This window comes from Coffea eugenioides, chromosome 5, assembly GCF_003713205.1.
Source record: "Coffea eugenioides isolate CCC68of chromosome 5, Ceug_1.0, whole genome shotgun sequence".
Classification (NCBI taxonomy): Eukaryota; Viridiplantae; Streptophyta; class Magnoliopsida; order Gentianales; family Rubiaceae; genus Coffea; species Coffea eugenioides.
In genome coordinates, this window is record NC_040039.1 from 30,856,592 (window position 1) to 30,882,890 (window position 26,299).

A 26,299-nucleotide genomic window follows, 5' to 3' on the forward strand; every position below is an offset into this window, starting at 1 on the left:
CAACATTCATCAACCGATTTAGATTCATGATCGTCGTCAATTTTTATAATATCAAGTGCTATATTTCATTAGGCTGCAATCAAATTTTCTATTATTTCATTCTCTTCAGGAGTAAACTCTTCAAGAGTTGGCTCTTCAGGAGCGATCTTTTTCGGAGATTGAATTTTGTCATGACGTTTATTTAATCTCCGGAGATATTTGAAATCACTTTATACCTTATTTAGATAGGCCGACCTTAAATCATTTGTAGCACTTGTACATGTCCTCCAGGGACATCAATATTCAACAGAGTATTTCCTATAGGAGTATTTGATTTAATAACTCTTCTGGAGTCGATAAATATATATGATTTGCAACTTTTCTGCAAATGAATAATCTTTTGAACTTTTAGTTTACATTATTTTGTATGAGGATCGAACAAATCCATTTTTTCAAGTGATTTCCTTTCGATTGATTTTTTTCTCCCCCTAATGTCGGGAATTATAAATAGATCACCCATCAACATTTCATGATATTTAATTATAAAGGGTAATTCATACCTGATATAGATTTTTAAATTTTAAATTCCTATTGGAACCACATATAATATAAAAGAGATATGTATAAATACTTGTCGGCTTTTAAATATTCTCACTTTTGTCAAATCATAAATTCATTGGGATCAGTAAACTTCTAGTTTTCTACAAGTTATGATTATAAATCAAATGAGAATGAAAACTACTATATCGATAAGCATTTCTCTCTTGAATGGTTATTGTGATACAATCAACATTTGTCTCACTTGATTTCTAAACATGATATTTATTATTATGTCATTTAGTGCCTTGATATGATATCCATTTCGGCAGCTATATTTAAAATTCTATAAATTTCTTCGAGATTTGGAAGAGAGTAGTGCTTTATTTATTATAATCTTTTCTCCTACAGGGAGAAATATTACAATGGTTCTTCAGAAACTTTCAATCACTTGAGCACTACCGCTGATTTTGTTTGTCTCTCTTATTTTCAAATTGGAATAAAGTGTGTATAGTAGCACTTATATCATTGTCACCATAATTCTTATGAGACAAATATCATCACCATATCCCAAATATTTGAAATTTATTTCTTCTTCAGGAAGAAAATTCAATTACTATCATAAATCAAATCGATCATCATACACCTTCAGGGTGTTTAAAGAAGTTGGCCATGTCAAGATGTTTGTCAATAATGTTTGATTTTGATTAGTCAAATGTACTTTGGGACATTTGTTTTAAGGATCCTTATTTTATTATCCTTATCATTATTATCCCACTTCAGGTGGTAATTTTTACTCTTATCATGGTAAGATACGTATTTATCAAAACTATGGCCATGGACACAACCATAACAAGCAAATTGAACTTTAGTTGCATTCATTTCTGGGAATAGGCTAGAGCTAGCATGCAATAAGCACAGAATATTTCTTAAAATTTTCTCTCAATATTGCTACTATAGGAGCATATTCGAGAAATCAATTGTGAAAAATATCATTTTTAATGTATCTCATGAGTAAAATTTTCTCTACACAATTTCAACTGAAAAGTAATTTTGAACATTGTAGAATTATGTTCTTGCAGCCATAGGTAAATTTATCATACCAGACTTTGGAAAAAATGATCATCTTTAGGCGGCCAAATCTTTTTCTTTAAAGAACGACCATTTTCAAGCAGTCGAATCTTTTTTCATTTAAGTATTTCAAAAGACAAGTGGATTCTCAAGCATAATTGCTTTTCTATGATAACATCTCCAAAACTCATTGCATCAGGATGTAAGTATCCATAACAAATAATTCTTACAATAATAAAGATAAAAAAGTAGAATTGAAAGAAGAAATATTACCTCCAAAATGTTGAAAAGTATATGTTTGTTGTGAGAACCCGAAAATTTTCTTATTTTTATAGAATATTATTGGAATATTTAAATGATTATTCACTCATTTTCTTCGAATTATTTATTTCGACCATTTTAAATCCATTTATATGGAATGACGCCTCTTTATAATTTTAAAGCGTTTTGTTGAAAAATTCGCTTTTCGAAAATTTGATTAGTCCGGAACGACGGGTGCATGTTTTTCTAGGCTATACTTGAATAGGGAGTGTATTAATATTGAAGAATTAAGAACGATCAATAATAGATTAAGAAAGGTTAATGGAGGAATTAATACTCAATTCACGTGAGGACTCGTAAAATTATTATTGTTAAAACCCCTAATTTTGGCTCAATTAATTATCTATTTGGATTTTTGCCCCGAATATTATTTTCTATCCTTATTAGACCTAAGTACATGGTTTTATAGCTTCGTTATATTTTTAAAGTATCTCGTTTCAAAAATTATTTTCTCAGAAACTTGTTTAGTGAAAAAGTGAAAACGTGTCTAAACACTTTAGCCAATTGGGAGTACACTAAGCTCGAAAATTTGGGGATATGTACAATGGTCCTAAAATAGGTAAATTTAGGTTTAAGTACTCAAGTGATAGTTAGTGGTACGATCGTTATAAGAATTTCTCGAAGGTTTCATTTTATTGCGCCTAAATTAGAAATACGTGTTTTCACGTGCGCGCTTAATTGAGGGATTTTGGACCATTATTTTGGGACAATTAAGAATGAATAATATTTATATGAATGTAAGTGCCCTAGAGGTTTAGTGCACTAGTGCAACAAACGTAAGAGAAATCGAACACAAAACGCGCGCGTAGGGCACTAGTTGTAATTGATTTGACGTATTTAATATATTAGACGTCAAGCGTCTTATGTACGCAAAGGAACCAGCAATCTCATTTCATTTCTGCAAAGCTTCATGGACGGCTAGACAGCAACAAAGAACAACCGAAACCTTCAACATTTCCTCTTTCAAAGCTCATGCAAATCACCACCAAATCTTCTCAAAATTTAGCACCACTTAGCCTAAGCCTTGGAGTTCACATCTAGCTAAAAAGGGGAGGATTTGCACGGCTCACTTAGGAGCAAGGAAGAACCGAATCTCTGCCTTAAACATCAACCAAGAGTAAGTCTTAATCTAGCCTTCTAACTTTGATTTTTGGAAGTCTAGCATATCTTTTAGCTCTTGATCTCTTATGGGTTGTTGTGGATGTTGGAAAATTGTTAAACGTGGGCTCTATGAACTCCCACTTTGGGTTGATGGCTGTGATGATGTTTGATGATGGTTTTGTTGCTGAATTAGAGCTTAAGGAAGTAGATTAAAGGTGCTTTGTTACCAGAAACGTTATTGAACTCTTGAAACAAAAAGTTCCCATTTTACCCCTGCTCTGTTCGGTCACTTTAATGCAGAAATTTGAGGATTTAATGGCTTGATTATGTTGTTTACATGTTGTAGCAGTTGTGTACAAATTTTCGTTGAAAAATACTGAGTTTTGGTGGGTCAAACGAATTTATTTCCAAAGCTAGTAATCTGGGAAAACGGTTGCCGTCGTAACCAGACCAGTGTTCGTGTTTCGTCCATAACTCCATACTCCGACGTCAAAATCAAGTGCCGTTAGCGGCATTTGAAACTAGACGTTCCCATGTTTCCAACGGTGTATAATGTACATTCTGGTTTTATGTTTGTGAGCCACACCATTCATCTGAATTCAGCTGTCCTGTTTCTCCGTTCTGCCGAAATGATTTGATGATGCTGCAATTTTAGGCTTAATTTCGAACCAGTTGCATGCCGAAACTTGAAACCATTTCTTCTGTGAAATTTTAGCCCTGTGAATTTATTTTCTAACACTATCAACCATTCCCAATTCCGAGTTAAATTGAGGGAGTTATGATCAAAATACGGCGACTGCCTCGTTTTTGAAACCTTAGATTTGGACAGATTGCCTTAAGGATTTTTCCAAACTTTGGTTGATTGATTAACCACCTTTCCGAGGGTATTTTTCCATGAAATTTGATAGAGAGATACCCTTCATATGGGAGTATTATACTGCAAAATTTGGTGTCAATCCAAGTCCGTTTCGGCACTTAATAAAAGGTCCAAAGTCGGAACCAAATCTGGAAATTTTGTAACAGTCTTGAATTTTTCCCAACTTTGAGCTACCGTATCTCGGTACTCGAAACTCCGATTCTTGAGCCGCTTGTTCTGTTCAAAACTTTACTTGCACTTCTAATCGAGTTATAAGTTTCAAGGGCCGGTTTGCAACGAGTGATTTTTGCCGAATTTCCAAAATTAGCAAAAAACCAACCCCGGCTCAATCCTGGTAATCTAGAACAGCAACTTTAGGCTCATTTTTGAATACCTTTCACTTAGATTCATGGAATGGTGTCTTCTATGGACTTTTAGTACTTTGGAAGATGATTCCAACGGTACCAAATTCATCAAGTTTCGATTAGTAGAAAGAAAGTTATGATTTTTCAAAGATTTGACCAAAAATCGAAAATTCTGAAATTTCAAAGGAAATCCGCGAAGGAACTATTCCACAAAATCCGGCCTTGAATCCGGCCTTGAATCCGGCCAGTTTCTGGCCGGATTGTCGGCCGGATTGGTGGCGAAGTTTGAAAAAAAAGGAGGTTAGCCACTGCCTCCAATCCGGCCGGATTGTGACGTGGCCAGCCCACTTCCGATTTCGATCGTTCGTTTAGCAATTGTTTCGCTCGTACTCGTTTCCAACCAATGATTTTAAGGATAATAATCCGATTTTACTCGAGTCCTGCACCCTCTTGGAAATCCAACTTCAAAGACAAGCCAAACGAAGTTTTCAAAATATTTCTGAACCTTACCCGTGTCCAATCTTTCTCACCACTTGGGGATCTATAGTAATTATCTACTATTCGATGTTCAGGCACGCACGAGGACCTCCAAGAGGACCCTACCGTGGAAGTTTGAACTCTCCCTCCAACCTACTTGCTTGCATAACTGGTGAGTGTCAAGTGTATGCCTATTTGAACTCTAAAGTCTTGATTCATGCTTGACTTACCTGATTACATGCTTAGTCTATTTGATTTTGAAAAAAATGGAGTCGAGTGTATACTTAATCGCACTCGTTCTCATTTGGCACGAATGACTCATGGCTAACATGATTTGCCTGGTTTACATGACTTGAAATGCCTGCTTAAACATGTCAAATGCTTGAATACATGAAATGGTATGCTATGATTGCATACGTCGATGGAGTGAATCTCCTCGACATTTACATGATACATGGGGGACGCCCAAACTCATAGGCCGACCCTGGAACTCGAGCCGGCATGGGTTTGGTCGGGAACTTCGGTGAACCATGAGATTCACATGATAAGCTTGATCTATTGAGAGATCTCGCTTGGCATACTCGTAAAGTATCGCCTTATAAATGTCGTGCGGGCCCGAAGTGGTGTATGGTGGACGGATGAGAAGTAAGTGGTGAACTACGGATATGAAAATATCAACCCGGTTGACGGAGAGTCATCACGGGGAGATATACAAATGACATCGGCAAATGTGAAATTTAGCTCCTGAGAGCTTCTATATCCTTGAATTGTTTCTGGTTACGCTTTGTTGGCGTTATTAATTACTTGCAAGCTATTACCTGAATTGTATTTGGGCTTGTTATCTGAACTATGTGTCTGCATGTGTGTTCTTGGCCTCACGAGCGTTTTGCTCACCCTGTAGATTTGTTTTCCTTAACAGGTTTGAACTCGGAGGTAAAATGGAGAAGCCCTCTTGATGTACTTTTGTTTAGGGCTTGTTATTACTTTTGGTTATGCCTTTGGTTTTAGAATTGTACTTTTGGTATGAAAATGTGACCCTGAGAACTGTCACAGTTGGTATCAGAGCCATATGCCGACAGTTGGGACCTTAAGTCCTTCGTCTGGAAAAGCCCCGAGCCTCTCGTTCGTGAAGAGTCACGAAGCGAAACTCTTCGTAGGGGATGCCCGCGTGCGGGTGGCAAGCTGATAGGTACCCCGTGATGTGACCCTTTGGACAAAATGTAATCTGTATTCTGACGTGTGGTTTGGAGAATGGATGACTATTATTAAGTTTGAATACTTCCGCATTTATTGTATCTAAATTATTGGCTTGTATTGTGTGGTCCGGCTATAAGTTGAATGGAATTGCTTGAGTCCTGGCGAGAGCTAGGCAGGCGTTACGCGGATACCCTTTGGTTCGCCTTAGGGAGAAGTGGGGGCGTCACATTTGTGCTTAGTGGCTGCTTAGTACTAGGCACTTGTACTTTGTGATCATTCAAAAAGTAGCCATAATAAATTGAAATAAATTTGTTAGAAAGAAATTTACCTCAATAGTTCGTCAAGAGTTCCCCGGGGAAATTCCTAACAGTTGATTTGACACTAATAGAATCTAGATAAAGTATTGTGCTAATAACATGCTACGAAACTTATGCTAATGTGATATAAGATTTGAGTTGTTTATGTGGTAGGTATTATATTAAGAAAAACAGGAAAACTAAAGAGCTCAGGAGAAGAGAAAAGTAAGAAAAGAACTATTTTTTCACTCACTTAAATGAAACCTCAATTTTCTATTACTTTTCTATCATAGATACAAGAGGGGGTTAACTCCTATTTATAGGGAAGAAGTACAGCGGCTAGTTTTTTCAAAATGGTGAAACTATCTTTTTGAAAGACATGGTAGCTTTATCGATTGTCATGCCAGTTTTATTGAAAGTCGTGCCAGCTCTATCACCTCAAAGGTTGTAACAGTTTTATTACCTCAAAGAAAGTGAAAAGACTTGTCACCGTTTAGGGGATGAGATAAAAATGATAGACATCCACAATATTTAATTATTTCATAATACTTTATAAATTATAACCTCACCAAATTAACATCTCTGAACTCCCTCCCTCTCCCAAATTGCTTTTCATTAGCTCATTTTACTGCCTTTTTTGGCTTTGATGGTTCTGATGCGCATGCTACAGTCAGTGCATAATTGTTTATTTTGGTGTGGTATTGTTGACAATCCTTCAGTCATGTTGATAGTATACCATAGCCCTCAAAAGTCTAAATTATGTTATATTTTGGCGGTGTGCTTTGATGAAGAAAAGGAAACTGTTTGATTTGTTTTGCAGCCTTCCAGTGGCCTCCAGATCAGAGTGTGGGGAGACTAGAGTGGCTGCCAATGGATTGGGGCTTCATAGCGAAAGTCCGAACTGGCGAAAAATATTGTTGGTCACATTGATATGGAAATTTCTTATAGTGAAAGGTTTTGTTCAAGTGTTTGCTTCAGTTGTTCCCTCTCGTTTTCTCCTTTTTAGCTTCTTTCCAAATTCAAATTTTACGATTCTCTTCTACTGCTTCAGACTTTATTGCCTCAAGCCTTATCAAGATAGCTTCATTCCGGGTGGAAAGGATATCGAAAACGTCGTTGTTGCGTAGGAAATTTTTTATAAGATTAACAAATTCAAGGAAAGGGTACCTGTAGTATCAATGTTAGCTCAATCAACCAAGTTTTGACCTGGTAAAATTGTTATAAAAGAGTTCGATGAGTATTTGTCTGAAAACAGTTAGGTTTGCCTTTGCAAGTTGTGAAGGCCTTGCAGCTGTAGTTGCAGGCGACATTAGCTACCTCTAAACACCAATGCCTAATGTGGGAGTTAGGCGCGAAAGTAAAGAAAAGAAAGTTTGAATTGGAAAAGAAAAGAAGGGAAGAGAAATTATTAGAATTGTAATTTGGGTTGTTTGGCAGTCTTAGGAGAGAAAAGAAAAGGTAAGTAGCACATTGCATTTAAAAATTTGTCCTTCTATTTAAATAACTAGATGTTTGTTTAATGAGTTATAACTCAGTTCAGTACTTAAAGTTAATATATTCAGTCTTAATATATTCAAACTGCTTGATAACGAAAAATTGAATATCTGAATTAATTAAGTGGCACTAATACATATTTAATTTACAAATCAATGATAGATCCCATCCCTTCATTGTTTAACGAACTGAGGTAGAGGGATCGAGGAAAATACAAATGGGAAAATTTCAATTTTCATCCTTGAACTTTGAGTTAGAGATACATTTCGTCCCCAAACTTTTAGAAGCACCACATTTACTACATGAATTAATTATTTTGGACCACATTTAGTCCAAAAAGGGTAAAATATTCAATTTGGATTGAGAAGGTTGACATGGCTGTTGATTTTGACTGAGTAATTGTTTTTACTTAACGGTCACGTGCCAAACACGTGACTTTTTCCATCGAAATTAAGCAATTTACTATTTTTGGACTAAATGTGGCAAAAAATAATTAATTTATGTACTAAATGTAGTGCGTCTAAAAGTTTGGAGATGAAATGTGTCCCTAACTCAAAGTTTAGGAACGAAAAGTGAATTTTTCCCAAATATAAATCATAAACAACAAAGTGGAGTTCACTTCAAGATGGCTAACACAACTTGAAAAAATTTATGTTAAATCATAGCAAATTGAAAGTTTTTTTTTTTTTTTTATTGGAGCTGTTCTTGCACCAGATCTTGGAAACTTGTTTTTGGATCTAAGCAGCTGCGGAGTTAGCACATCGATTGTAAATTTCAAGAATTGTGATAGGCAAATTTCATAACGTAATTTTCTGACGTTATTGTAACAGTCCGGGGAAGATCTTTTAGTCTAAAATCTTTTAGATGTGCATTTCATGTCAAGACATTTTTCAGGTTTAGGAGCCTTTTCTTTTTAAATGTTATATTCTTTTCATTCAAATAGATGCAGAAAGTACACATTTTGGGCTAACTTGTGCTTTGAGAAATCTCTTAAACCTTTCAAAGTTGCCTACAGAGGTTATATCATGATTCGTGGTCTCAGGTCATGGTCGCGATTGTTCCATATCCGTCACAGTATATTGGTTGAATATCAGGTGATACGCACATTATATAGCACATAAAAATTTTCAAAAAAAATCTAAAAAAATTACTAAAAATAGAAAATATCAAAAAAGGTACAATCTAAAAAAATATCCAAGTTGACTCCGAATTAACTTGAATATTTTGACCGATTTCATGCATCATGGATTTGAATCGGTCAATATTGATCGTGTCAGAGCGAGCTGCCGTGGATATGAAATTATCCATGATTCGGAAATTGGTATCTTGCCAGTTTCTTCCGTTCCAGTTATGACTCGGCCAAGTCATATCGGACTTGGCCGAGATGGCGAACCATGGGTTATATCGAGTCTCGTCAATCTTATAAAATTGTAAGCGAGCTAGTTGAGTTTGTAACTTTGACGAGGGTTATTGTAATGAGTGAAATTGTAACTTCAATGTGTAGTACCTTGGAAAAGTGTTGGAGTAGAGTAGAGTAGAGTTTCGAGTCCTATGACACTGTAATATTTAGAATCTCATAGTGAGAAGTGGTTAGAGTTTTGCCACTCTACTTTAAGAAAACAGAAAACTCAATTGATACGACCGAGTTTCCGAAATTTAAGGGGACGAGGACCTTTGTGCATTCAAAGTAAGCTTTTATGTGCAACTCTAGTCAACGTGGCTGGTTTTGTTTACATTGAAAAAGTTAATTATTAGGATTAATTTTTTATACATTGAAATGTGGAAATTTTTTTATACTAATAGTTATGAATGTATATCACGTGTGTATGATTTGAATTTTAAATTAAATTCATATTATTTGGCATGATTTAAACTTGCTAGTATAAAAAATTTTCTACACTAACAGTGCATAAAAAAAACTTACTCTAATTATTATTGGTGTTCTACATATGTTTCATTCTGTTTAGAACTGTTAAATCTAGTTGAAATCTAACGTGCCCTAATCTAGAACTAATTCTGTCTAGTTAGATTTCTACGTATTACATTAGGTCAACCGGAAATAATCCTTCATTCTGTCTAGAACTGACCCTAAGAGTTCCGGTTGACCTAATGTGATACATAGAAATCTAAGGCTAAGTTTCAGATGTATCTAATGATTGACTGACTCAGAAGGATTATTTCTTTGTTCAGATCACTTCTTACACTTTTAATTGGACTTTAGTTATTCAGTAAACTAATTAAACCACTGGATTTATGGCAATGCCGAATAGAGAAACGTTGCAGAAATACAAACTGGCTTAGATTAAACTTTCGTCCATTTGCTAGAATTAGATTACACCACTGGATTGGAATTGCTTAGCACAGCATATTAAATTTTACATTATTAAGACTATAAAACCAATGTCTTAACAACCATTTTAGATTCTCCTTGAAAAATTTCAAGTCAATGGTGACTTGCTGCATTCTTAAATCGTAACAGAAGCCCAGAAGAGTAACTTCTTTCTCTCAAGTCAGGAACTTGAAGAAAATATTTGCAGAAGAAAGAAACAGTTCTGAGAACATCACTTTTTGCATGCTCTGTAATAGCAAGTATTCCTGATTTCCCTTAGTTCAAGTGTCAATATCATCACGAGCATGTAATGCTGCTTTTGTTCTGTCCTCTTCTCCATGGTACTTGCGTTTCATTGCCCAATAAAGGATGAATCATCTGCTTTCAAGATATTGAGTCTAGACGAAACTGAAACAGATGAATCGAGTTTCTCCACCATTTTTATCACAACTTCGGCTTAAAAAACCATCAATAGCAACTGCTGGGAAAAGCGAAGAATATGCAAGAGGGAGATAGTTACATGGTAGAAGATATGACAGTAGTTGAGATCTAACATCCCACCGAGATGAACTTCGAATTAATATGCCCAAGAATCCTACAGTTGGTGCAATGCACATAATCAGCAAAAAATGAAGTTATTTCAAGGACATGGTTCTACAATATGTCAGAGCTGACATAATAAATCCTGCAAATCCTCAAGGTTTTCTAGATTGAGGAGGAGGATGGGATTAATTCAAAAGGTTCTAGCCTGCAAGATGGACAGTTGGAGTTGGCTAAACAGTATATTACTAAATTATTGCAGGTACTTAAATCAAAATCAGCAACTTCAGCAAAAGAATATGGAGCGTGCAACCTTTTCCTCTAGCTGGGGAGCTTAGGAACTGAAATGCTACCAAGTGAATTGATGTCACTCTTGTGCTCGGAAGAAGTTTCAGAAGAATCCTCAAACTTTATAAACTGCCCCATTTGCTGGGCTGCAAGATGTACATAATAAACGGGAGCCGCTGCAAAGAAATGCACGAGATTATGAAATCAACCTTCTCCATCAAACGACATTCAAATCATGGACCATTACAAAATGATCTAGCAAAGTGAAAATACCAATGGAAATAGCAGTGGTACTCCTCTGGCAGCTACAATAGCCAAACATAATTATGTTAATCAAATGAAGAAGCTAAGCTAGAGGCAGCAAAATCGATGGAAAGAAAAGAACACACTCTATCTTAGACACATGAGAGACAAAGGATGAGGTGTTGTAAGTGATCAGGAGAGAAACCAATCACATTAAGCCAGACATGATAGTGGGCAGGCCAAGAAGTTCCCAGTTAATTGAAGAAAGCGAAATTTCTTTACTTTCAAGCGAAGCATTACCAAGCTATCTTCAGCATAGACACATTTTTGGCACACAATTCCTTAACCTTGAAGGGAAAAATTCCGCCTTGTATTTCAGTTGACCACGAGGGATGTTTTTATACGATATCTTAAGTCTTATTTAAATGTCAAGTTTCAGGTTCTGCATCTACCTTCAGTATTCTCCGGATCGAGGAAATTACTAGCAAGGTGATCATTTCACGACTTAGAATACCATTTAACTACATAAACCCAATCCAGATACTAATAACTTAAAATCATCCCTGCTTGGGCACGCATGAAAAAGTCATAATTTCTCGGACGGACTACTTTTGTGTCCACAACAGTACCTGCACACATTGAGAGAGAGAGAGACAGACAGACAGACAGAGCCTTAGACATCTGAAATGAGGTAGGAAAGCAAATCGCAAGACATGAAAACCAGGTGGGAAGGCAGAAATGTCGATAGACCTTAAGAATTACAATGATAGTTATAATTAATCTGTGCAGACCTGGTGGAAAATTTTCTGGGGCACCATCTTGAAATAATTTGGTCTGTTGATTCTTTTGAGCCACAATCACAGTGAATTTGGGAAAGTCCACCTCACCAAGATGCTCGTAAGCGTACTCGTTGCAAGCCTGAAAAATTTGGAAACCTCGAAGAAAATAATAAGGAAAAGGGGTGCAGACTCCAGATGGACTAAACACCTGCTTGTGGACACTACAGCACGACAGATGGCTTTCTGAGTTACAAAATATTCGCACAACCATTGACATAATAAAGTCTTCACTTGATTAGACAGGGTACAATCATTTGGAGGAAATGGAAAAGATCCTATGAAAACATGACAGATCTATAAACCCCCAAAGACCTCACTAGACCAAGCAGAAAATGTTTCCTCAAAGGAAAACATCAAATCACGATGTGCATAATGGCTGAAATTCCTTTATCATTTGATCATGCTCAAAATTCAGGACCTGACTAAGTTGTGATTCACTCACTCCATCCCTGAGAGGGAAAGATACGGTCAATAAACCACGACAATGGTTGATTTATCACATAGAACAAATGTTCTTATTTACGATAAAGATAAATAAGCAAGCAGAAGTTGTCCCTGCATGAGAAAATCGTTAAACCCCAAACAAGAAACAATCATAGAATAAGAGTAAGGCAACTAAGCTTTCAACAATCCAGTGTAAATTCAAATGGATATTTAGCATGAAAAGACTGCATAAATGGATTTATTTTTAATAGCCATATGCATCCTGATAAGCTTTCCTATCACTAAAAGTAAGAACCAAATGTCATTTCTGGAATTCCCAATTGAAAATGTCATGGCAGCACTATGTTATTAATGCAACCGAACATGTCTAGTTCACAAACCAGGGCAGGGTGGACTAGTTGTGCAAAGCAAAAGCAATGTCCTTGCATTCCATTCATCTATACTCGAGTGATACTTACTAAAGAAGCAAACTAATGCCATAGGCAGAAATAATCCAAAAACCATTGCCCCTACCCCCTCACCAACCAAAAAAAAAAAAAGAAAAAGAAGATGATGTACGACTTCTTATTTGTCAGTTATTAGAATCAGTCTTCACAAACCATCTAAATAAATGTAAAGCTGGCAAATTGTTCACCAACAATCTACTAAGTGAAGATGTGTAAGTTCTACAGCAATATAAGCTTTAGCCTCAACAAGAGTATACCTGAAAACAATAATCTGAGCTGGTTTTTGCACATTATTGCAGCATAAAAGTCCAAAAGCAGTTCGCTGAAATATGATTAAGATATGTAGTAATTCAGTTTGCCTGTAAGTTCCACAGAATTCTTAATGATGTTACTAGACTAAAGGACAATTCCAAATTAAACACGCCTCATGATGCCATCATCTTCTCCATTTGCTAATGATTCAATCATTTCCAACTTTCATGATTGCTTACGAACAGCAGCTCTGTACTTTGACATCAAATGGACAAGATCTAGATCCAACGAACTGGTCAATAAAGATAAGAAAAATGGGAAAACTTCAGCATCACAGACAAAATTGGTATGTGCAGGCAATAATTCTGTGTAGCATAATTACAGCAGCTATAGATGGAACAAGTGATTGGTTAGGTGGCCCATGAGAGACATCCATCCCCAAGATCATTGTTGGAGTATCCTTGACAAGTGGGATACGCGAGGGTCACTCTATTGATACCAACGAATTGATCCCTCCAAGCTATGGAACACGATTGCAAAAACATCAAGATATTAAAGAAATGTTAGAACAAAATAATAATACCTTGAGTTGTTTTTGGTGAGCCAATTACCTTAGCATTGATTTTAAGAAGTACATTTGTCAGGTATTGGTCATTGATCTTGGAGGGAGACAGGCATTGAGTAACAATACCATGATCACAGAGATTCATTTTCTTCCAAGGGCCTTGATGTCATAAATAGAACTCAATCAGTATAAGTTTTGTCACACTACCCAGAAAATTTAAACGTATATATCAGAAATTTTCCACTCTGCCAGTACACATAGCAGAAATTGAGGAGCTTTAGGAAGCTTGGACTTAAGCTGCATCATCTGAACTCATTCTGCAACGCTAAGTTATAGATTTTTGGCTTCCTCTATCAGTGAATATGGTTGTTTTATATGCTGAAGAATAAACGAAGGGAATTTAGGACATATTTTTTAAAGAAATTGAAGTAATTAGAAGCTAGAATGTTGATTAACATACAATGTCCTTCTTTCTTACACAATTAATAAGCTCCCTTGAAAGATAACTGGTGTCATAACGGGCAGAGAAGTTGACAACTGCCCAAAGTTCTATCTTCATTGGATGTACTAGTTTCTTTACAAGAAGAAAATGCATCACTAACTGCATCAGAAATAAACTTCTCAGATTTCTAAATTAAGTACAATGTCATACAAGTACACAAAAAATTGATGAATTAGCATCACTTTATCTACGTTCTTTCTTTCCCTCCTTTCGCACCCCAATGGTGACAATAATCTTGTTTAGAGAGGAAAGTAGGTAACTAGATAAAAACACAAAAATGACTCTTCTGCTAAGGCAGCATATATAACTATCCTGCTCCTTGCAAGAGCCACATGCTCTGAGTTCACCATTTTAACACGTAAGAAATTGGCAATACCTTGTTGTTGAAGTTCCACCGGCCATTACGAGCGAAGCAATCTTCATTGCTACTAACCTTCAACTGTAATAAGCAAGGATAAAGGAAAGAAGACTGCTTATCAAAATATAAGCATATCATAACTTGCACAATTGTACTATATTTAGATGTGCGAAACATCAACTTTGGTGCATCTAGGACACGGCCATCAACTTGACTAAGCTGTTCTTCAATGCAGATACCGCAAGCAGAGAGGATAGGTTCATCATCATATGGATAATTTTTCATAGGCTGCCAATTTACAAAGAAAAATGTTAACAGGCAATAGTAATGAAGCAGAAGACAAGCAATGGGTTACAGCAATGTACATTGGTTACAATCCGAATCCTCTAAGGCTTCAGCCGAAAGCTTGTATGGAATCCCCAACAATCAGTAACACCCGCTCCAATATCAGTGAAAAAACCTCAAACCATCATGGAAGAACGACTGCCTCACCAAAAGGCAACCCCTGGCACCCATTGCCCATAATCAAAAGAGTTTAGAGGAAAGAGCAATTTCTCAACGTTAACCAAAATGGAAAATTTTCAGCTGTACCTATTAGCAGCTTGTTGTCTCAGTACAATATCAAAGAACTCTTAATGCACCTTGAACTCTTTCTGGTTCAGCTCCTTGAAGGGCAAGAAAAATTGACTCCAAGAGTATTTTGGCAGCGTAACTGATATCTACTGTAAATGATTTACATTGCAGAGAACGCTTTGATCTTTTACCGGACTCACTGGGACTTCCTGTCTGGGAAGGACTCACCCTTCAGAGTGAAAAAAGGTGTTTCCATTAGAGTAATAACTCCATGAATCTTGTGTAATGTGGAAAGTCAAGTGAAAATCAAGGTCAACTGAAGTGCTACTTACCGTTTGACCATGAACTCCTGCAGAACTACGAGGAGCTGACTTAATTTTAGGCAGAGGACGTGCTGTATATAGAGCTTTTTCTCCATCATATGCAAATTTTTTCCAGCTAACTCGGAGAAATAGGTCTGGAAAAGTTTATCCATAACATTTCTCCCAATTCCCTTGCTGTTAACAGTTTTCCCTTGCCCCGAACTGGTAGAAACATACATATATTGTTTCGCAATGAACTTGATGAAGAAAATGGGCTTTAGAAATGAAAGCCAATCACAGAAAAGAGAAACTTACCGTGTATTGATAAAAAATTTCATCTGGGTGGTTGGCAGAGCCTCTAAAGTAGTTAGTGAGCAGAGAGACAGGTCGCCCAGATCTCCCAAACCCCGGCCTACTGATTAAGGTACGTTCAGGCCTATCTGCTTTCTCAGGCTTTACGCCCGGTGGTACAACAGGTGGTGGAGGGGACAAAGGTTGAGAACAGACCTCATTGTCACTCTTTTTTTTTTTTTTCTTTTCCATTCTTCAAACCAAATTAAGACCTGCACTATATGAAAAGGAGACATGTTCATTGTTGTCATGGTCACAAGGAAGAATCAGCATTAGATATATATGTTCTCATCTTAAAAAGTCTCCACTGGAAAAACCTCAGTACTACATAAAGCAAAATGATGGCTTCTCAAAACAATAGACATTTCAGACTAAAGTAGCTAAACACAGGAAACATGATAAACTGCATCAAAATTTACCAAGCAAAGAGATGAATATTCAAGTGCATACTTGTTTTGAGTTGTGGAATAAAAACAATAACAAAAACACTACTGAACTGAACAATCTTTAATCACAACAGCATGAGAAGCACCTCAACAAATAAATAAATAAATAAATATATATATATATATATATCCTTATACAAGATAAGAAGACATTTTGGGGCTACTGTTCACTGGTTTTCATCTGCTCTCCCCGGGGTATTTTTGTTGTTTCAGCCTGTGGCTTGTTCTTTTTGTTGGAGCTGGTACAACTGGCTGCTGCTTTTGTGTTGGGGAATATGTCATTTCTGCCCTTCTTACAAGCCTCAGCCGGATGTTAGTGGACTGTTGGTTGTTCTATAGCATTAATGAGATTTGATGCTCATTTTCTATCAGTCAGGTGATTTGCGTTGTTTAATTACATTTTTCTCCTTATAGATGCTTATTGAATGAACTAAACATTTTGAATCCTTTTGTAACAGAGTCATTTCACAGTAGCCTTCTACTTTTGCTATTAGAAATTGCAAGATTAATAAGTCTTCTCTTGTTCGTTTGCCCTGCTGCGTGCATTCATTACTCTTTTGCTTTTATTTTCTGCATCCATAGCTCTCTGCTCGATCTTGCTGCCTTTGTTATTTCTTTGCAGAAGTCCGTACCTAGGTTCCACCTTCTTTCTACTAAATCTTTGTTTTCTGCTGTTATTAATGCTATGAACTCTAAACTATATTTATTATTGTCACACTTAGTGTTAGTTTTGAATATTCAGTGTACAATGCCTTCAAGTGATGCGCTAGCACATTTAACGGATAAGAAGATTCTTTACAACCAAAAATTAAGAGGAAAATATGCTTCCTTATCAGTAGAAGAAAAAGAAGCTCGTCGAGCTATACAGTGGGAAACCTATCAATAGAGGAAAGCAGCTGCATCAACGTCTTCTGTGAACGAACAGCAAAGTAACGATATGTGATTCAGTTTTGCCGGAAATGAAAGCTATAGTATAAATGTTTAGTGTTTCACCTTTATATTAATTTCTTGAGAATTCTGCTTAACTAGCTTAATGGTTGATCAAAACTCTTTATGTGTAATTCAGAGCAAATTTCTGCAGGAAATATATACAAATGGAGAAGAGCATAAATGTTTAGTATTTTGCCTTTATATTAAGCTTCTGAGTTTTCTGCTTCGCTGGCTTAATGCTAGATTAAAAGAAATCTTTATGTGTAAATTCAAGACAAAATTTGTAAGAGATGCATACGAATGGAGAAGAGGTTCCAGTTGCTGTGGAAAGTCCGCACCAATATTTAACTCAAAATTGTAATTTGCATCATGCTAAACACAATGTAAATTATCAAAACCTTTTAATTCAATTGAGACTTTACCTGAACGAAGTATCTAACTCAAAATTGTAATTTGCATTGTGCTAAACACGATGTAAATTATCAAAACTTTTTACTTCATATCGAGACTTTACCTGAACGTAGTTTTTATCTGAACGTTGGACTGCTATAGGTGTAGAACTTCCAGTTTCATGTGACCTGCGGCAGAACAATGACTACAATAACCAACAGCCTATTGCTATTAAATCGCTTCTACAACAAAGTGGAGAGAAAGGGGCCAATATACAACAATCTATTCTTATCAAACCAGCTGTACAACAAGATACCAAAGGTAACTCTTTGTGTAAAAGCAATGCTTAATCAGAACGCAAGCTGAAGAAACATGTTTTTGTATTCACGACATTTGAACAAGGGATGCCTACACAAGTTGATTACTCTATAAATTTTCTACACCAAATTGTTTCTTTTTTTTGTTTGCCCTTCTATGTTTATGATTGCATTTTTCGATCTTATGTGCATATAGGTTCTTGCTCAGAAAAGACATCCATCTATAAATGTGGAAGAATCAGCGGACTAAACATTTCAGGTGTATCTCGTTATAATCATATCTATCAGTGTACGTTTCATGTAACAATTTCTATGCTTTCATCTGCTAGGTGATCCTCCTATCTGTGACAGTTGCTATAGATTCTTGCTATAGATTCTCATAGGTTGAAATCCTTTATCCTATTTTTGCAAATATTTGCTGAGTCTCGTATAGTTATTGAACTTGATTTAGCCTCTTACAGTTTCTTATTTGCATAATCAGGTATTTCTATGACAGAATCCCCTCAGCCAATGGAAGCCAATGTTTCTCATAACATAAAAGTAGCAGCATATACTTATGTTATAAAATTTCAGAAACATGGTTTGCCTCATGCTCACTTTCTAATTATCCTCAAGCCTGCTTTCAAATTATATACAATAGAGGATTATGATCGTATAGTTTCTATAGAAATCCTTGACGAAGCAGAAAATGAGCATCTATTTAGAATGGTCAAGAAACAAATGATGCATGGCCCGTGGCGACAAAAAACCTGATAATGTATGTTTGCAAGGTGTATCAAAGAAGTCTTGTAAGAACAATTATCCAAAGGCATGGGCAGAAAAAACTACACATTCTGAAAACTTGTATCCAACATATAGAAGAAGAAATGATGGCAAAAAAATTTTGATCCAAGGGCACTACTTAGACAACAGATGGATAGTGCCATACAATGCTTATCTATTGGCTCAATTCAATTGCCATATTAATGCAAAAATTTGCTCCACAATTAAGGTGGTCAAGTATGTGTATAAGTATATATACAAAGGTCATGCAAGGATACATTTTCAAGTGAATTCGGATGATGGCACTAATGTTATTGATGAAATCAAGGAATATCAGTCAACACGGTGGGTATGTCCAGTTGAAGCGATGTGGAGAATATATAGATTTCACCTTTATGAAATGCAGCCTGCTATAATACAGCTTCAACTCCACCTAGAAAAGTTTCAATCTATGCTCTTTTGATCAAATGATAGTCTTGACAATGTGTTCAATAACAATTTTGGAAAAAGAACTATGCTCACCCAATTTTGTCGTATGAATGCTGTAGATGATCCAGCAAAAAGTCTCAAATATACCTACAAAGAATTCCCTGAGCATTTTGTGTGGTATTCAAGCTCCAGATCTTGGAAACTAGAAACCAAAAAGATTCTATAAGCAAAGTTGTTGCAGCAAATCCTCTTGAAGGTGAATTGTATTTCCTAAGACTCCTTTTACTACATGTTAGAGCTCCAACTTCTTATGATGATTTAAAAACTGTAAATGGAGTTCATGTTAGTACATTTTGGGAAATAGATACACTTAGAGGATATCTAGAATCAAATAACTCACAGGAACAGTGTCTAGAAGAAGCTGCCATTTATCATATGCCATGTAGCCTAAGAAGGTTGTTTGCAACATTGTTAGTATACTTTACTCCCTCAAATCCAAGAAACCTGTGGCTAAAATTCGAAAAATCATTATCTGAAGATTACAGTAGAGTCTCAAACTTAACCAAGAATGATATTCAATTTAAAGTTTTACATCAAATGAGCAATTTTTTAGAGTCTATGGGTCGTAACATCAATAGCTATGGCTTGGTGCCAAGAGTATTAAAATTCCATAGTTTTACATCAAATGAGCAATTTTTTAGAGTCTATGGGTCGCAACATCAATAGCTATGGCCTGGTGCCAAGAATACTAAAATTCGATGACTGAAACACAGATGCAAGAGATACAATTAGTGAAACAAGGATTAAAGTTTCAAAGGATGACTCGATGTCAATTAATAAACTCAATCCTGGTCAAAAAACTGCTTTTGATACTATAATGTAGGCCTTATATATTAAACAAAAGGGATGTTTCTTTATAGATGGACCAGGTGGCACAGGAAAAACATTTATTTATCAAGCATTATTAGTCGAAGTATGGTCAAAAGATTTTATAGCATTAGCAACAGCTTTTTGTGGAGTCGTAGCATCAATATTACCAAGAGTTAGAACAGCACACTCTCGATTCAAGATTCCAATTGATATGAATTCAGCTAACATGTGCAAAATCAGTAAACAAAGTGCACTTGCTAAACTAATTCAAACGGCTAAACTTATTATTTGGAATAAAGCTCTAATGGCCCACAAAGCTGGTATAGAACGTATGGATGTACTACTAAAAGATTTGATGGATTCTTCAGAATTATTTGGCTCAAAAGTTATGGTTTTTGGTGGTGACTTTAGACAAGTTCTCCTTGTTGTTATTAAAGGTTCAAAGAAAGATTTTGTACAGGCTAACTCAGTAACTTCATACATTTGGCCACAACTTCATAAACTATACCTCACAGATAACATGAGAGCAATATCAGATCTAGAATTTACAGATTACCTCCTCTGAATAGGAAATGGACTAGAACCAATGGTACAAGGGTTGAAAGTAAGGATCCTTCCCCCATTACTAATACCATACAAAAATCAAACAGAATCAATTTTTGAACTTGTCAAAACAGTTTACCCAGATTTAAATGCTTTTTCCAGGAATGATTTTTCATTGGTAAATCGAGCAATCCTTACTACAAAAAATGAATTTGTCAATGAGTTAAACAACTTGCTAATTGACATTTTTCCAAGTGAGCCTCAAGATTATATTAGTCATGATAAAACACTTGACATTTCAAAACAAGGGCTATTCGAAGACTTTCCCAATAGCTTAACACCCAATGGTTCCCCCCCTACAATCTAATTCTGAAACCAAATTCCCCAATAATTTTTCTCAGAAACATTGATCCCCCAGAAGGCCTGTGCAATGGAACGAGGCTAATATGTAGATCTTTGAGAAACAATATTATTGATGCAGTTATAAGTGCTGGAGAATTCAAAAGCAAACAAGTCTTTTTACATAGAATATCTTTCCAGATAGAAAATGATCCTGCCTACCCAATGTCATTTGAAAGACTTCAATTTCCTGTGTGTCTATGCTTTGTCATGACAATTAATAAAGCTCAAGGCCAAACTTTAAATTTTGTTGGTATATACTTATGTGAACCGGTTTTTTCACATGGCCACTTGGCCAGTTATATGTTGCTTTATCAAGAGCAAAAAATATCAATTTTGTAAAGATTCTCATATAGCCTTCTCCCTTTGATCCAATGGTTGACTACTAATAACATAGTATACAAGGATATTTTACAGCTTGCAAGTCAGCACCTTTCGTAATTATCAATTACAGCATTATGTCATTCATATGCATTACACTTATTCCCTGTACATTTTCTGCATATCTATATTTACAAGATAGATCTACAGTATTCTAGCTTGATCATCTGCTTTAATGCTAAATAATCTAACGTGAAATTTTTTAAACTACCATAGCTAATATTATCCTACAGTTTGTGATGCATTGCTCTAGATTTGATTATTTCCATCAATTTTATCTCTCAAAAGACTTCATTCTACTGTTTACTTTGTTATATACTATATAACACTTTCATTTCATTCATACTTGCTTTTATGCTTCGTTGACCTATAAACATCCAACAATCGACGTTGTTAATAGCTCAGCTACACCTTCTTAAACTTATATTTATCACCATATATTTATCTAGTAGGATCATATTGATTCTGCATAATTACTCATTATCTTTCATTAACCTCTTATATTAGTCATGCAAATACTATTTTTCCTGTCCATGTTTTCCAAATGAGCGTCAACTAAACTTCTACTTCTCTCATTTTTAGCTCTCATTTTTAGCTCTATCATGTTTATGTGTTCATAGCTTTCTTTTTTATTTATGATCTGCGAGTTTTAGCTAGTAATATTAAAGTACTTGTGGTCTCTGGGAATTTTACTTATAAAGGAAGCATATTTAGCTATACCATAGGATGAGTAGTTATAGTGATAGTGATAAGCTAGTTGCACAAAAAGCTATCCATAATCAGAAGTTGAGGGAGAAATATGCTATGCTATCACCTAAGGAGAAAGAATTGCGCCGTCTCAAACAGAGAGAGACCTATCGAAAGAGGAAAGCAAAAAAAAAAAAAAAAGTCGCTCACTCATGTCATGAAAAAGAAACCAATACCAGAGGTGTAATTCCGCTCTACCCTGACATGCAAATTGCTCCTAGTAAAGGTGCAAATGCCACTTGTTGTACTCACTTATTCAAATTTAGTATTAATCTTAGTTGTCATCTATATGAATGGTGATTATTCAATGTGATTGCTTTTCCCTTAGAAATAGTGGATAAGGAACCTAGCAAATGCTCTAAAGAATCCATTAATGCTCAGAATGTATCAGCTAGCAACAATGTTGATGACCAATTGCAAGGTTAGATGCCTTTATGTACGCATAAGTGTATTATTAAGTGGAATAAAAGTAGATTTTAATGTTATTGCATTGCTACTTCATTTTTGCTATTGTCACAGAATTTTCTCTCTGTTTAGATACACAGCAACTTGTTGATAACCAATCTTTTGAAGAAACTATGTGACAACAATTGCAGTTGACACACAACAGCAATTGCAATTACACACGACTGCACTGTAGTTTACAGCAAATGAAGGTAAATTGATTCAGTTATTTGCTCATTTTATCCTGCATTCTATACCTTTTATGGCCAGTTCACAGCTTTACTTAGTCATTGTACAATAATCTCATCATTGATTATATACTTATGAATTTGTAGTTACATAATAATTTGATATTATGTCTGTTGATATTATGTCTATTGTTATTACAGAAAAAAAAAATCTCATAAGTTCTTGATATTATGTTTGTGAGCATTTTTATCATAAAAGACTATTTTATAGTTTTTTTCCAAAGCATTGATATCTTTGCGAATGATTAGCATTGCCCTGATTTTCAAGAATAAGTTGGTATAGAAGCTAATATATTTTATTGTCTTTGTGCTATGAGTTTTTAGTATTTGATTTTGATGGATAAACTTTTTTTTATCAGTAAAATGGTTGGAAATGACTTAGATAAGCCCTCTTCAATTATGGCAAAAGTGCACTAATTGGGAATGAACCAAAAAACAAAGTGTCGCGCCCCATTTTTAATAAGAAAAATAACGAGTTTAGAAAAATGGCTTTTGATTCAATTTTTGATTGAAAAACGAATTTTGATTTAAAAAGAAAATGAAAAAATGTGGGACTAAATGGGGCTTGAAAATGCGACGATTTGACCCAAAATAATAGTTTAAAAAAGGTTTTTAAAACAAAATCGGAGTCGCCACTTGGTATAGAGTTAAGGTGTACCAAGTCACCTAAAAATGAATTTTTCCAAGGAAAAAGTAGAAAATCCCTTTTAAACGACTCCTAGTTTACGTAAATCAAAGAAAAAGGTTCGGGAGTCACATTTGAAGAAAGGGAAGGCAAGGATAAAAATCCGAGGCACCCTTTCGACCTAGCCAAGGTTAGTTGCGTGATTTAGTCAAAGATTTTTTTATTTTAACCTAAAGATTTATCACATTTGGATATACTATATGAATGCAAACCCTAGACCTAGGAGGGTATCGGGGTGGTCAAAATTTCTCTTCAAACCTTGAATGGTGCCAATCACATTAATTGTGATGCCCAATAGTAACTCTTTGGAGAAGTCACGAATAATGCAAAAATATGAGACTCTAGGGAAAGAAAAGAAATAAAATAATTATACAAATATACACGCCTTAAAGGAGTGCATCATGTCGGGTGCAGGGGACTAATGTTCGTGACTCAATTTTCCTTTAATAGAGGGAATATGAGCGTGCTAAGGCTAGAAAGCTAAACTCGTCCATATCCCATATTCAAGGGGGTATTCCCTAATCTAATCAAGCAAATGCACTATCCTAATTCTAATTCTAAAATGAAATGCAATTCTAATGTTATGTTTTCATACAAAGGGATAAGGAATATATATATAAGGGAAAATACGGAATAAGGGATATAAGTAGAAGGGAATATGGGATAAAGGTTGTACATATATAAGAAAGTGTCATGCAACATGGTAAAAATCCTAAAAAAGTGAAAACATGCATGAGATGAAGTGATTTTATCACACAACCATGATCTAACGCTCGAGGGGCTCCTAAGAGTCTAGCGTTGGACTAACCCATGTCTACAATTTCCCACTAGCATTGGACTAGTGAGAAAAGTCGGAACAAAGGGCCACAACTAGCGTTGGATTAGTGTGGATTCGAGAAATTGACCACAACTAGCATTGGACTAGTGTGGTGACGTCACACATCGGTTACAATCAAATAAATCATGTAAGACCTAATAAGAGCATATAAACACATAAATCACATATAGCACATAACACATAAGTATGATATCTAGATGCAAGACCCTAAGAAAGCGGTAACACATAGCACATAGACATGCAAAACACACATAAGGCAAATAAAGCTAATAAAGCCATAACTATTATATTCGGGGGAAGCCTACTACAATCCAAGAGGGGAAACGGAATAAAATAAATAAAATAATAACCTAACTATTACAACTTTGGCATTCAAGTGCCTTTCAAATGATCGAAATTGAAAATAACTAAAACAAATAAAATAGATAAATAAATGAAAACATTCAAAAGGCATGCAATTGAGCACATAAATCACATAAACACATAGGGTCAAATAAAGTTAAAATAAGGGATAGAATGTACCTCCCTTGCAATGGTAATCAAATGAAGGAAAAATAGCTTCAAAACAATAAAAGGGTCAAGGCACCAATTAAATAGTAAAGTATAAACAAAATCGCCAAATCCCTCCCAATTTCAACTTAAATGAAATCAAATAATGCATAATTTCCAAGAAAAGCAAATTATTGATCATATTTCAAAAATAGAAAAACTACCAAGGACCCAATTACAAAAATTAACCCATCATTCAAGTTCAATTAAAATATTTTGAGAACTTCAAAGATCCAAGAGTAATAATAAGGTCAAGTAATGGTTCAAAACGCAATTACTCTAGCACCTAATCGCAAGAAATTAAAACATAATTGGACCTTAGTAGCATGAGGAGGAACATGTGAGGTTAGAATGGAAATTTCGAAAGATTTGCATGCATGCAATCAAAAGCTTTCTTATTCTTCTGCAAAACGAGAAGCTTTCTGCAACTCCAAGTAATTTTCGGCAAAACAAAATTTACAGAACACTTTTGAGCTAAATTTAACTAAGCCCGGCTAAACACCTATTAACAAATGAATTCTTGAAAGCATTTTGTGCAAGTTTTTGTGAAAAAATAACTATGAGGAAAACAAGCTTCTGGAACTACTTTCGCATGCTTCAGCAACCGAAAATGAACCCTGCTGCATTGTTCACTATCACAGCTCGTCGGATTACATTCTCAAACACAAGACAGCTATCAAACTCAATTTGAATACAATGCCTTGGAACAAAGGGAGAAGAAGATAACAACACAAAGGAATGCTATGATCGTTTGCTGAAACTTCGAACAGATTTGCAAGACAACAAACCCAAAACAAAATAAAGAAACTGATGGCTTCCTGTCCCTAAGTTCTCAAACACACGTATGCTTTATAGGGGAAAAACAGCAACTCAAACCTCGCTTAATACCAATCAAACCAAAATCCTTCAAACTAGCTATTTGAGCAAGACTCCACAGAGATGTAAGAAAACAGCTACTTAAACAACTTGAACGAACAGGAGGAAGAAAAAAAAATGGAGACAACCCAACAAAGACAGCAAGCCTGCGTTACCACTGATTGCCGTTTTAAAACGGAGCAAGCCCATACATGGGATTACTATCAAACACCAAACAGAGCGAAAATGAAATCCAAGCCATTTCCGGAACTTCAACAACCCAAAAGATCAGAATTTTATTTGCTGCAACAAAGTAGAGAACTCCAACTTCGTTGCAGCGACTCTCGGGAGCCTCATAAGAGTCCCAAACATACTTAAACATGAATTGACCCAAAGCATTAAGACCCCAAAACTGTCATTCAAATCCACTGGTTGCTTTTCTGCAATTTTTTGGCTTCCATATGCGCAAGGAGACAATAAAACAAGTTCATCAAACCCTAACCAAGGTTCGGCGGTACAAAGGCGTATGAACATCTACCGACTTCAAACCTAAAGCTTCAAGAAAACAGCCTAAGACCCAAATCATATGAACAAACAAGATACTAAGAACGACACTTGCAACTCACGGACCGCATCCATTCAGTTTCACAGGGGAAAGAAAGCACGAAAGCTAACAGCTTTTTGGTTCCTAAGTTTGCAACAAGAAGATTCTAAACACAGCTTTGATAGCAAACAAGTTC

At 35.6% G+C, this 26,299-nt stretch overlaps 1 pseudogene; it reads right to left on the reverse strand.

Moving 5' to 3' along the window:
• Positions 1-10,157: 10,157 nt before the first annotated feature.
• On the reverse strand, positions 10,158-15,977 carry LOC113771387 (annotated as a pseudogene).
• Positions 15,978-26,299: the final 10,322 nt, after the last annotated feature.